Source organism: Sus scrofa, chromosome 10, assembly GCF_000003025.6.
Source record: "Sus scrofa isolate TJ Tabasco breed Duroc chromosome 10, Sscrofa11.1, whole genome shotgun sequence".
NCBI lineage: Eukaryota > Metazoa > Chordata > Mammalia > Artiodactyla > Suidae > Sus > Sus scrofa.
The window spans coordinates 37,455,975-37,471,204 of NC_010452.4; the positions used below are offsets into that span (position 1 = coordinate 37,455,975).

Sequence of the window (15,230 nt, forward strand, 5' to 3'; positions counted from 1 at the left end):
TCTCAATGAAATCAGTGCCCTCAGGCAGGGAATACAAGCACCTTCCAAAAGGGAGTCTGGCTCTGTGTTTCAACTCCTTGGGGAATGACTATGAACTCTGTCTCCTGTCCACAGATGATTTTATATTTCTCTTTTTATTCTTTTAAAAAATTCCACATGGTGTTTCATTCCTTGTAACTTGGGGTTGGTTTCATGAGTTAAAGCAGAGTCAGCCCATAATATTCTTTTTTTTTCTTTTTGTATTTTTAGGGCTGTACCCATGGCACATGGAGGTTACCGGGCTAGAGATCCAATTGGAGCTACAGGTGCCAGCCACAGCCACAGCTCAGCAATGCCAGATCCGAGCTGCATCTGCAACCTATACTATAGCTCATGGCAATGCCAGATTCTAAACCCACTGAGTAATATCAGGGATTGAACCTGCATCCTCATGGACACTAGTCAGATTTGTTTCTGCTGAGCCATGACAGGAATTCTCCACAATATTCTTATGATTTTAAAGGAGTATTTGGTTGGAGGGCTACTTTCAACAGCATGTTTTTCAGTATAAAAGGAGAAAAATATTTTCTTGCAGGAGGGAACCCAATTTGAAAACAGAAATCTAAGCATCAGGAAATAACACACACACATGCACACATGAGAGGCCACATGGATGCCTATGTATCTACGTGTATTTGTATTTATAGATATTTTCTTTGGGGAGAGAGAGTGGTTTGGAGGAAATTTCCAGGGATAATTTCTTGATTGTAATAAATGGATCTTTTCATCAAGTGACACAAAGCGATTCTAGTTTTCATCAAACTCAATTACTCAGTAAATATTTACTGAGCACCTATAACTTTGCATCAGCAATTTGTGACACACAAATTGCCAGACACTCTCATTCTGATAATGGGTCTACATTTACTCCACTTGAGTGTAAGAAATTGATGCATAGGATATTTTATTTGTCACCACTGTGCCTGTTTTCTTCAAGACAATGATTGGGCTGAAGAACAGCTAGTGCTGCCTCTCTTCAAGGAGATTGTTGGAAGAGGTTAGCAATAAGATCCAACAATTCAATTCTGCTGGACCCCTAATCATGTATCAGAAGGATATCCTCAGCTCTCCTCTCTATATTCAATCGATGTCTTTCCAGACATGCTTAAACTGATGCTCAGGCCTTTGCTCCTATCACAAAATTAGTCATTAAGAGCTGTGTCAGAGTTTCCACTGTGGTGCAACAGGATTGGTGGCATCTCGGCAGTGCCATGACACAGGTTCGGTCCCCAACCTGGCACAGTGGGTTAAGGATCTGGCTTTTCTGCAGCTGCAGCTTAGGTTGCAGCTGTGGCTTGGATCTGATCCCTAGCCTGGAAACTGCATATGCCATAGGGTGGCCAAAAAAGAAAAAAAATCTGTGTCACTTGGCCCCATAATTAGTCATGAATTGTCTGCTATACCAGTGAGGCAGATGCTGAGAACAATGCCTCAACAGTACCAGAGTTTTAGAATCACCCCTTCCAAAGCCAGTTGACAACAAATTCATTTATCTTTAAATACATGTCAAAGCCCCAAAACAGATTTCAGATTCCTCTTGTTCTCAAGTCTCCTAACATTTGTACTTACAATGCTACACAGGCCCTGTAGGAATGGTACAACCTCATGCTTGATTGTTATATCTTGTTGCCTAAGCAGGGTGGGGTGTTGTGTGTACAAGGGGCTGCTACAATCCCATATTTGTATTTTGATCCGTATTTGCAGTTGCTGTTTAGTTTCTAGAATAGAGAGCTCTTTCAAAGCTTGCATACTCTGACTAGTTTGTAAATACTCCTTTCTTCCAGCTCGTCAACTTTCCCATCTCCTTCAATCTCCTTCAGGAAGTACTTTCCATCTTATTAGGCCATGTTGATCTTTCCCTCCTCTGAACCCCATTATCATTTATTGTCATCAGCATTTGACACTCATGTTTTTACTGCTTTAAATGTAGTATCTTGCCTGCTTAATGAGACTGTAATAGGTTCTTCAAGGGAACCAGCTGCAATTATATTCCTTTGTGTCCACTACTGCCAGGCACTGTGATAGGCTCACTGTATGCACAAAGGTAAGTTTCTGGGTGAAACAACGAACGAATAAATGAATAGGAATACTGTGGGAACTGGTGGAGCATTTTCTCAGATTTCATTGAACATGAAACTGTTTAAATCTGGGCTAAATTATAATCACAGAGAGGACTCCTGACAAACAAGAAGTGTTGAAATACTGGAATCTCTTACCAGGGTAAATTATAGTTTATGTAGAATTTTAGAGATATCTAATCCATTTGATGATTACATTAGTCAGGGTTCCCTAGAGAAACAGAACCAAAAGCATATATATATAGCTTTATTACAAGGAATCAGCTCATGCAAACATGGAGGCCAGAAGTCTCAAGATCTACGTTCTGCAAACTGGGAGACCAAGGAAAACCAGTGGTGTAATTCAGTCTGGGTCTGAAACCCTGAAAATCAGGCCTGTCAAAGGCAGGGAAAGATCTAGTTCCCATCTCAAGCAGTTAGGCAGAAAGGGCTGAATTCTTCCTCCAACTTTTTCTTCTATTCGGGCCCTCAGATGATTGGGTGATGTCCACGGGCATTGAAGAGGATCCACTTTGCTGGGTCCAGCAACTCAAATACTCATTTCACCAGAAATACCCTCCAGACACAGACACACTCCAAAATAATGGTTAGGCAAATATCTGTGCACCTTATGATCTAGTCCAATTGACAGACAAAATCACTATTACAGAACTGAAGAAACTGAAAACCATGGATGTTAGTGACTTGTCTGAGGTTACTTAGCTGGCCAAGTGAAAAGTCATGACCCAGGTCCTTTCTCTAACAAAGAGTCCAGTATTTTGGATCTTTGACAGGAAATACAGACAACTGAGTGAATATCACCTGTGGGTTGCACACAATGTACTATAGGTGGTATTCTCTCAAATATCACTCCCTGACACCACTCAGCTTAGAGTTGAATTTTTGATCCATTCATATTGCAATGGTGAGTTCTTTCTCTGTCTACTTTTGAGAGATGGAAATTTTCTTTAAGTTTAGGTCTCGTCACTCTTCACAGACCAGAGAAATTTACTGTTATTCTCAGGGCATTCCATTTCTGCTGGAAGCTTCAGAAATGTCATAGGATGTTCAAGATATTTTCAAAGGAGACATTGACAAATGGAAGTGCATCCAAAAGAAGGTGACCAGGCTTGTGCAATGTCTGGAAATATGTCATGTGAGGAATGTGCCTGTCATTTTATGTTCAAGAAAATGGTGAGGTTGAGTCAGAATGATGCTCCACATCCCTGCAGGGCAATGATAACTTCCTTCAATTATTTGAAGAGCTGCCATGTGAAACTAGGATTCTATATCTTCTGAATAGTTTTACAGTGCCAAACTTGGACCAGTGTGTGACAGGCACAAGGAGTCTGGTTTCTGCTGCATATAAACAGACTTATCCAATAGTTGAAGTTGTTGTTTCAGCTCCATTTTTCACACCAGTGGAACTGCATTGGGGACCCTTGTCAGAAAATATTCCCATATCAAATGGGAGACAGCCTGGAGGTCCTAGTCACTTATGGCTTGAAGATTCTTGTGAGTATGTGTCACCAAGCTACATCCAAATTATGACATTCAGACCCTGTTCAGCAACTCTCCCTCACCTTATTCAGGCGAAGACCCTTTTAGGAAAGACGATGCTGTTAGGATCCACTGCTGACACTAGAGGCCCTGATTAATTGCCCAGGCTGTGCACAGTGTAGCTTATAATCTTGAGGTGTTCTCTTCACCACTACTTAACTCACCATGTCTGAAGCTTTTCCTACAACAATGAAATAATATGGTTCTTTTTAAAAATCTTGTTTTTACTAGAGTTTAGACGATGTACAGGGTTGTGTCAGTTTCTGCTGTACCACATAGTGACCTAATCATACATATATACATATATACATAGTGATCTAACCATACATATATACATTCTTTTTCTCATACTATCTTCCATCATGTTCTATATCAAGAGATTGAATATAGTTCCCTGTGTTGTACAATAGGATCTCATTGCTTATCCATTCTAAATGTAATGGTTTGCATCTACCAACCTCAAACTCCCTGTCCATCCCACTCCCCACCCCTCAGCAATCACAAATCTGTTCTCTATCTCCACAAGTCTGTTTCTGTGTTGTACATAGGCTCATTTGTGCCATATTTTATATTCCACATATACATGAAACAATATAGTTCTTTAGGAGGCTGTCTCTATTGATCTACATGAGGGAAGTAAAATGTATTTAAGATAAATCCTTGCACCCCCATCTTTGTAGGTCAAGAGTAGATATTCCGAGTGGCTTGTGTAAAACCAGTGTAATTTAATGAACTAAAGCTTTGAAAGTGTTAGAAAATGAATCAAGCTGTAAAATATGCCAGAGGTTTTAAGAGAAAATTGGTCATGTTTCAGTATCATTGAAATAATATTCCCTGTGAGTCAACATCTATAATATGAATATTCTTTCACGTCTCACCTTGATTGGAATAGAAAGTACATATTTAACGGGTTGAATGTGACTCAAACTACCATTCTAATTATAGTTTGTCTTTTATCTTTTTTTTAAATTTTTACTAAAGCAGCAATCAAAGCTCATGTTTAGGTTTATACAGATTTCACTGAACACACAAGTTCCATGATGGAACTCATTTTATTAGACCCTATACTCAATACAAAACATCAGTTGCAGAGGGTCACGCTGCATTTTTCTAGCTGTCACATCAATATCTTGCTGAGTACCATCTGCAATGTCTTGGGTTCTGTATTTATACTGGGACTCATTTTAGTTTGATCCAAAAGCTATTTCCAAAATGCCTGAAGTATACAGGAAAACACTTTATCAACAGTTAGTCCACTGCTTTGGAGATAGAAATAGCAGTAACATTCTCCACAGTAGTGGATATCTAGATAAATGATGATAATAGGCTTAAGGAGAAACAATTGTAAGAAAAGTTGTTTTATCTTAAATGAATCTACCTCTCCTAAACTTGTGTAGCTCAAAGGAGATTTGGATGCTTGGCAACTCTTAGGTGTTGAAATGCAAAGCCAATATTAGAAGCTAGTTAATTCTTATGTAATATATCTGTAATTTAGGAAGCTACCACTAGATAATAGAATTATCTTGAAAGAGAGCAACATGGGCTATGTAAAAATCATTCTTAAACTGTCCCTAACTGATCTTTATAAACTCTGATGGACCTGCCCTCTCAGTCCAACATGTCACCATATTTTCAGGTACATATATATAATAGAATACTGCTCAGCCATAAAAAAATAAAAAAGAATGCAATTCGTAGCAACAAGGATGCAACTAGAGATTCTTGCACTAAGTGAAGGAAGTTAGAAAGACAGATACCATATGATACCACTTATGTGTGGAATCTAATTTGTGGCACAAATGAACCTATCTACAGAACAGAAACAGACTTATAGAAATGGAGAACAGATTTATGGTTGCCTGGGGGGAGGAGGAGAGAGTGGGATGGACTAGGAGTTTGGGGTTAGTAGATGCAAACTTTAGCATTTAGTGTGAATAAACAATGACGCCCTGTGCTATACCACAGGGAACCATTTCTAATCTCTTTGGATAGATGAAGATAATATAAGAAAGGGAATGTGTGTGCTTGTGTGTGTGTGTGGGTGTGTGTGGGTGTATACATATATATATATATGTGTATATATACATACATATATATATATATACATATATATATGACTGGGTCACTTTGCTGTGTAGCAGAAATTGGAACGATATTGTAAATCAACTATACTCTAATAAAAAATAAATATAAAAGATGGAAGAACCCCCCCCTTTGTCCTTTATTTGACCCCTATGATGCACAAGACATTGAGCCAAACTGAGTGACTGCTCAGATAAACCAAACTATCGCTCTGGCCCTGGAAGAGCTTACCAAAGAATAAGAGAAACATTTGGAAAATGAATAACTTGAAAATGGCATCTAAACAGAAAATGCTGTAAGAAAAGTATAATAATTTATGCTGAGAAGGGACAAGGCATTCTCAACTGAAGGTGATAGAAGAATATAGCTTTTGATCTGGGTCTTGGAAGATGATAAATATATGGAAATAAAGAGACCAAGAAGAATGCTCTTCTGAACAAAAACTAAGACATGAATCTGTATTCAGAGAAAGGAAAATAAAGTATTTCCCAAAGTGGCTAATTATGCAGTTTGGAGGATGAAGTTGTTTGTAGGTTTGGACTTTAGGAAGAAGATTCAAACCTGGTTTCCACTAACTAAAAGCTTAGGGTAATTACAACATCTCTGTGTTTCAATAGTTTCATTTCACAGATTTACTTTAAGAATGAAATTATAGTTGTGAAGACCTTTTCAGTTTTTCAGTGCATATCTACATTATGCACTTGCAGAAATGAATCTTTAAATGTGAATTAACATCTTTGAGCCCAGGCCAAGGACTTAGAAATTGAGCTCCATTCTCTTCATTCTATAGGTGAAGGGGAGCATTTCGAAACGGGATCAGCAGGATTCCAGCTTTGAGTTAGAGGATTTAATCTGGTGAAACTGGTGAAGGATTTGGTGTAGGGAAAGGGAGCAAGACCAGGGTTGAGGCAGATGACTCATCTAAGAATCAGCAGCATCAACAGAGGTGGGGGATGGCAGTCATAGATTTAAAAAGTCATTGAGACATCCTTTGTTTTTTCAGGGAAATCCACCTATCCTCTTTCTTTTCTTTCTTTTTTTTTTTTTTTTTTTTTTTTTTTTTTTTTTTCTATTTAGGTCTGCACCCACAGCATATGGAGGTTTCCAGGCTAGGGGTCGAACTGGAGCTGTAGCCGCTGGCCTAAACTACAGCCACAGCAATGTGAGATCCAAGCTGCATCTGCAACCTACACCATAGCTCACTGCAATGCTGGATCCTTAACCCACTGAGCAAGGCCAGGGATAGAACCTGCATTCTCATGAATAGTAGTCAGATTCATTTCTGCTGAGCCGTGGTGGGAACTCCCTCCACCTACCCTCTTTCAAACTATAGATTATAGAAGAACATCAATGCCTGACATAAGAGTTTTAATGTTAAAAAATTTTAGATAATGTAAGAATATTGGTTAAAAAGCATGGAAGCATTTTAGGAGTAGATTCACTAGGAAAGAGGCTGAAATCTAAGTCAGCTAGGAGGTGGTCAGATATTTTTGTATTAACTCAAGATTTTTAAGATTCTTGGATTCTCCCTCCTAGCAATACTTTCTCCTTCAATACTGACCCTACCCCACCCCAACTACACACCTGTATACATAATTTATTTTTCTTCTTTTCTCTTATGACATTTATCTAAACTATTGTAATTTTTACCCCTGTACTTGAATCTTGCACCAGGATTTCCTGAACAACTCCACAACTAACTACTTTCAAAAAGAATAACTTCTGAATGATTGATTTAGAAACAGAATCAGAGTCAGGATGCCTTATATAGTGGAGGGGCTTCATGTGTTTCTTTACGAAGTTTTTTAGATAGCTCTTGAAGATGCAGGCAAAGAAAATAATAGTTTTATCTGTCAGAAGTAATGAAGAAAATGAAAACTGGCCAGTTCTCATTAAACTTCTTTTAGAAAAGAGCCAGATTAGTATCTTAGGCAGACTGTATACTTTTCCTGTGCTATTAGAAGTTTTTGATTGGTATCAAATCTAACTGAAATCATTATAACCTACAATGATTATAATATCAACTCTGGAAATTTAAGTGAACCTGATATGAAATCATAGCAGTGCAAAATCTATCAAACTAGATAAGAATACATTATTATTGAGGTTGAAATTCTATTTTGGAAGTACTCCTCTTAAAGTTTTCCCCAAAACATAATAGGGATAATTCAAAAAAAATTCCTTATGTGGATATGTGTGTATGAGTGTGTGTGTGTGTGTGTGTGCATGTGTGTGTGTGTGTACTGTAGTGTATGATTCCAATAGGTAAGACATGCTTCGGTAGTGGTACTTATAATGGGAGAAATGGTAATTGTAGGTATAGCCAATGTGACTATATCTTTAATAGAATTTGGAGATATGTTTATGAAATAAATTGCTATTTGTAAATGAGCTTAAATTGTCAGGAAAAAGCATATCCTTGTTACAATGAGTCCACCATTATTAAAAACATCTATCAACATTCTACTTATTTTTCTTCCATCCTTTCAATAGTAATAAAACCCATGCTTTCAGAAAGATCACCATTAATAAATCCAAGTAATATTTAGCAATGAAATACTCTTTTGCTAAGTTTTGAAAACAAGGACTAAAATCATTATGCTGTAAAGTTTATAATGAATTTTTCTATGCTCCTGAAAATAGGTCTTATTTTTGGAGTTCATGTTGGGCCTTAAGAACCCAACATAGTATTCCTGAGGATGCAGGTTCAATCCCTGGCCTCACTCAGTGCATTAAGGATCCAGAGTTGCTACAAGCTGTAGTATAGGTTGGAGAAGTAGCCCAGATCCCATGCTGCTGCAGCTGTGGTGTAGGTCTGCAGCCGCAGCTCCAATTTGACCCCTAGCCCAGGAACTTCCATATGCTGCAGGTGCAGCCATAAAAAAAAATTAAATTAAAAAAAGAAAAAATTATTCCTATTTTAACATAAATATTTCCTTGAATAAAGCATATGATATAGAGATTTAATCCTGTGTTTTCTCTTGTAATATTCTTGGCTACCTAAAATATGTTCCATCAGAAAAAATATTTACTGGATCCTTCAAAAAATAATAAACTTCACTTTATTATAAAAACAATGTCTAGCACAGTTAAATTTCAGTCTTAGTTTTGCCACTTTTAAACCATGTAAACTTGAACTAATTTTTCCACCTAAAAACTTTACATATTAATAGCTTATTTTGAATGAGGATTAAATGAATTAATACATACAAAGCATTAATATAGGACCTGGTTATTAATAAGTAACTAAAATCATAACTATTATTATTAATTTAAAAAATAATATGACTTTTTAATTAAATTATATAAACATACATACTTAGCATGGTATATTGTAAGAATTAATGATAGCTAAAATCTGTGCAGTAAAAGTTATTGGAATGGATAAATAAGTGCAGAAGAAAGCAAAAGTTACATAAAATCTTATTAGCCAGTGATAAAAAGTCAATATTTTATTTATTTAATTATGTATTATTAAATTCAAGGGAGCCTACACTAGGTGACATCAAAATAAACTCTTATTTTTAAAGCAAGGAAAATGTTTATTTAATCATAATAATTGGTACATTACAAAATAAAGAAGAGTAGAAGTATGTGAAGTTTGCTAACTGCTTATTTAATAGTATTGATCTCAAAGTGGTTTTTTTTTGAAAAAAGAAAATGTAAGTTTAAAACTCTTTATTATAGTTATAATATTTTTGCATATGGAAAATGCACACACACTCACACACCATGAATTACTCAAGTGCCATTTTAAAATCTTACAGAAATGCTACCTACAATCTGAATTCTTGTTGCCCCATTTGTATTTAGTGGACTGGCACCATCAGCAAAACGTAAGCCTGTGACAAAAACAGACGCTTGAGTCTTGTCCTAGACCCACCCAATCAAAAATCTTTAGTTTGATTAATATGCATATAGATATCATGTAACTCATATTCACTTTAAACTTGAGAAGCAATATTTTAAATCAAACAATGATAATAATAACAATAATGAAACAAATCTTATTGGGTTTCACATATTTTAGCAGAATGATTAAGACAGAAAAAAAAAGGCTGCTAGTTAAACTATGAAGTCTTTATATGTCATTGTTTTGTGTGAATAAAACCAAAGTGTATGACCTGTAATGATAATATTAATGCCTTATCGTACAAACTTACATCAGAATTGTTTGAGGGTTTCTAGTTTCCCTTGGCTTATTGTTGATGGGAGTCACAGAAAGACCACACAAAGTAACTTAGAAGTTTCTAAATGTTTAACCCTGGCTTACAAATATTCACAAAATTTATGCCCAAATCCAAGATAGTATATGTATATATAGTATATTGCCCCCTGAATGCCATACCAAGAGTGTTACAGGTGGGACCCTTTTGGAATATACTGTAAACTAATGCATACAGTTGTGGTCTTCAGTGTGCTTTAAGAAAAAAACATAAATCTATTTTATTTTCTGTAATGGAAATTGTTTTAATACCTGAAAAGTTCAAGCATACATACATGAATGAGTATGAAAAAAATCATTTTTCTGTGGTTTCCTATTTAGTGATTCTTTAAATGCAAGATTTCTTCCTTTTTGGGAATGAATAAATATAAGGAAGAATAAATAGAGTGAATATATTTTAACATGTATTCATTCATACGGACATTCACTAAACAAATTTTTAAGAGCTATTTCTTCATAGCAGGATCTCTGTCCACATGAATCCCACATTCCAGTGAGGAAAACAGATTACAGACAAATAAATTTAAAATATGGTAACAGGAGTTCCCGTCGTGGCGCAGTGGTTAACGAATCCGACTAGGAACCATGAGGTTGCGGGTTCGGTCCCTGCCCTTGCTCAGTGGGTTAACGATCCGGCGTTGCCGTGAGCTGTGGTGTAGGTTGCAGACGCGGCTCGGATCCTGCGTTGCTGTGGCTCTGGCGTAGGCTGGTGGCTACAGCTCCGATTGGACCCCTAGCCTGGGAACCTCCATATGCCCCGGGAGCGGCCCAAGAAATAGCAACAACAACAAAAAAGACAAAAGACAAAAAAAATAAAAAAATAAAATATGGTAACAGGTAATGGTGGGAAGGAAGACACTTCGGGGTAACAGGATAAACCTCTTTGAGAAAGTGGCTTTTGAACCTAAGGCATGAAATGGATCCAGTTGCTGAGCATTCCAAGCTTGAATTCCTGAAAAGCAATGTCTGTAGGTGCTGAAGAGCATGGCTTATTAAGGAAAGCGTATGTGGGAGTCCAATAAAATGTGGCGGAGAACTGTGTGAGATAATATTTGAGAGGTAGGTTACAGCCAGTCCATATCAGAGTTTGTAGGTCATGATAAGATAATTGGATTTCATTCCCAGTGCAATGGAAAAGAGTTTTAGGCAGAGTAGTGAAATGATGAATTATGCTATAAAAAGTCTTCTCTGGCTGGAATGTGAGCAACAGATTGTAGAATGAGTCAAGAGTGGGATCAGTGAGAATAGGTGGAAAGCTTTTCTATATACCCTTGGTAATAGATGGTGGCTTCCATTGATGAAAGAAGACAGCTGTGTGGATTTTAGGTATCATTATCATGGAAGAGGAAGTTATTAAGGAAGATCCTATGTTCCTGGCTTGAGTGCAAAGCAGATGGTTTGGAAGGTACATGAGGAAAATCAAGAGTTCCAGTTTGGCTTAAGTTTGGAAGGAAGTTGTTAACCTTGGTGATGAAGATGATATGTTCTGGGAAAGCTTCAAATTCTACTCTATTGTTACTAGTGGTGGATCTTTACTAATTTAGTAACATCTACCTTATAGGGCCCTAAAATTATCCATTATCTATTAAATTATATAATTCCTCTAAAATGGTAAGAACAATTCCTGATACATTGTAAGCAACAAAATAATAACCATTCCTATTATGATTGTGATATGATATGACTATTATTATTGGCCACCCAAGTAGCAAGGTCAGTGAGCCAATATGTTATAAAAGTATGGGTTATGAAGGGAAGCAATTGGCATCCATTATTTGAAGAAAGAATTTCACCTCATTATAATTATTTTGAGTTAATGAAAAATTTCCTAGCATATACTGTCTCTTTGAGGATTGTGGAGGAAAGTTGAGTGGAGTTGGGAAGTAGCGTAAGAAGATTCATTAGGACAATGGAAAAATATTCTAATTCTAAAAAGAATATTTAATTTCACTTCATTTTTTCAACTTCTAGTTACTCCAAAAGTTAATTCAAGCTTTGAAACGATTGTATTTAAATTTTCCTCTATAAATAGATTAAAACTTTTTGATAATAGATTTTTGTGTTTGTCCAATAATTATTAAATACTGAAACCACTGGGAAGAATCTGTGGCTTGCATATTGGCTCCATTATCAAATTTTTAACCCTTGAAATGTGTTTATTGCTACAGTAAAAATACTTTCTTCTTTGGGTCTGTTTTCTCCTTTTCTGCAAAGAACTACATTATAATAAAATACCATTTTGCCTTCTGGAGTGAACGACTGAAAATCTTCAAATATATGAATGTATTTGAACATGCATTTCATTCTTTCATCTGCTTAACAACAACAACAAAAAAGGATTTAATGAGTGCCTAGGTGATAGATAACTTGTCATGTTCTGAGAATTCCAGGATGAAACATCACAATATACTTGCTTTCAAGATGCAAAACCCCAAACATATGAAGCAAGTTAATCCATATTGTGTTTCTTTAAAAGTTTTATAAAACATGCTATGTAAATTGGAGTTATTATTGTTCTGGTCACTAATATATGGAAATCCTTCTAGAAACAAGTATCATGGTTTTTTTTTTTTACATTTTTTGCAGCCTTGAAACAGGGATATGAGAAAAGGCTCAAAGCAGGACCCTAAAAGTGGCCACTACCAGCATGAGGAGAGCAGCACGTCAAACTGGTAAGTGAGAAAGATGATTCATGGGTCTCTCCTTTATGTGTTATTAAATCTACTGATGCCATTTCTCATGCAAAGAATCCTCATAGTTTACAAACAAAAGTGAGAATGCTTCTAAAATGTAGCCTATGAAGTTCATTCTCATTATGAGAATACCTTGGGGAGGTGGTATTATGTGGGAAATATCACCAATTCTGTTGCAGACAGACATGGATTTAAAGTAGCTATGTGACTTTGTGAAAGCTTAATTCTTTCCATCTTACTTTCCTAATTTTTAAAATAGAGATTAGGTAGTTGCCTTATTATGTTTTCCTAAGAAGTAGGATTGCATATGAACAATCAAGCATTTCCTTAGCACAGAAAAAGAGCTAAAAGGTATGACTAATATTTATTGAATACAGTCCATATGCCAAGCATTAAATACTCAATATTTTATTCATTATTTTATTGACGACTCAACAACCCTTAAAGATAGATTCTATTATTACTCATTTTACAGATGGAGAAATTGTGCTATTGAAAGATTATGTGACCTGCCTTAAATCACACAGTGTTCTCTGAGACGGTTGAGTGTGGTTTTATCTGATGCCAGAGTTTCTGTTCTTGTATTTATTTATTTATTTATTTATTTATTTTCATCTTTTTGCCTTTTCTTGAGCCACTCCTGTGGCATATGGAGGTTCCCAGGCTAGGGGTTGAATCAGAGCTGTAGCCACTGGTCTACACCACAGCCACAGCAACGCGGGATCCGAGCCACGTCTGTGACCCACACCAGAGCTCACGGCAATGCCAGATCCTTAACCCACTGAGCAAGGGCAGGGATCGAACATGCAACCTCATGGTTCCTAGTCGCATTCATTAACCACTGTGCCACGATGGCAACTCCCTGTTCTTGTATTTATTAATAAAGACAACAAACATTTTATTGGGTATCAGGCCCCTTTTAGCTGACATGCCATGCTACTTCCCAAATGATTATTACTTAGAATATAACAACTATATACCTATATGAAGTCTTAGAGTTTACATTTAAGGTATTAATAAGTAATTTTGTTTAGTACTCACCTAATCTCTGTGGAGGACAAAGTAGGCATTGTTATTTATATTTCTACAGATGGAGAAATTGAGGTCCTGACAGATTAACTGACTCCCTGGCTACAGCTCAATGCTTCTCAGACTCTGTGGTTAAGGGTCAGTTTACTGTTAATTCATTTTAATCCATTACAGACTGAATGACATTACTAAAAGGCAGACACAAAATACACAAGTCCACGTATTTATTATTATTCATCATTATGTTACAGACATAAAATTGTAGTACCAAGAGGCTATAAAAGTTTCTCTTCATTTCTATAGTCCTGTGGTACAGATCAGTCAGTACATGCAGACTGAACTAGCCTGTAGACCAGACAGTAAATCATAGCATCAGTAGAGCTAATATGAGGAAAATATAACATTTGATCCTAGACCTTCCATCTTCTAGTCTGGACCTTTTCAAATTGTCCCATGCTACCTCAACATACAGCAAGAATCCTGTTTTATAGCCTAAAGGACAAGAAGATGAAAGCCAAATTGTTCACATGCAACCACTGCAAGAAAACTTGACAATGACAAAATATCTTTAAAGATTAATATGAAACGATTGATGTGAAAAAAAAAAGTTGGAAGTTTACAGGAATGATTTCTTTCCAATTTGTTTATAAGAAACCAAGACTTTAAAAATTTGGTATGTGATATATTGTTGATATTCTCAACATATGTTTTTCTTTCCTCTTTTTGTTTTGTTTATTCTTTGAAAAGTTAAGTTGTATTTAGAAGGCTGGGCCTGTTATTTCCCCAGCAGTATAGAGATCTTGTATAATTCTAGGAGATAAAAGGGGTTCTTGGCCAGCTATGAAATGAAAATGAACTCATCTCTCCATTACAGTAAAAAACCTCAAAAATAAGTGCCACTTGTTTATTTAAAAAACAACTACCAAAGAAAATTGCAGCGTTTTTGGTGCAAAGTAAAATGCACACTGAGTCAGCAATGAAAATTCACTTTGTAAGACAGTTTTGTGGCTTTCTCAGTTCTATTGAAATGGATCCAAATATTTACATGTGCTATGTTATTAATAACTATTTTGCCATCTGTGTCAAAGTAGCATGGCACAGATGTTCAGGGATAACTTTTGGTTGTGAGTAAATATTGCAGGAATATTGAATTTTCCTGCAAATGATGCTGATGGGATGTTTTTTTAACCATAGTTTAAGATGTCCGAAATAGTTGTTTTGAAGTTCTCCCAGCTTAACAGTGCTTGATGCAGCTTAAAATGGCTATAAGGGCATAGAGAAAGCTGGAAATTTATGACCAAATTCAAAACTGAGACTTTCAGCCAGTCTATTATTAGCTTCTGGGAAGGTTCCACATTGCTAAATTGAAATCCATAATTTGAAACAGAGCAAATCAATGGCCCTAAATAATATTTAGAGTTGTTGTGTTCCTCACTTACTTTCTTCCCATAGACTCAGAGTTCCAAGATTTGTATCACTTGGAAAGTTACGCAGCTATACCTTGGCCCCTCTCTTCAGTCTGGATCTTTGTATCTCTATCCCTTT

General features: G+C 36.2%; 1 protein-coding gene across 7 annotated transcripts in view; it reads left to right on the forward strand.

The window, feature by feature from the left end:
* The window catches only part of LINGO2 (leucine rich repeat and Ig domain containing 2), a 1,289,931-nt gene that overhangs the window by 714,766 nt on the left and 559,935 nt on the right, over positions 1-15,230 (forward strand). For all 7 annotated transcript variants that reach the window (XM_021064187.1, XM_021064192.1, XM_021064188.1 and 4 more), the window contains one exon: positions 12,550-12,635. The gene's annotated coding sequence lies outside the window, so the exon portion shown is untranslated. The remainder of the gene's footprint in view (positions 1-12,549; positions 12,636-15,230) is intronic.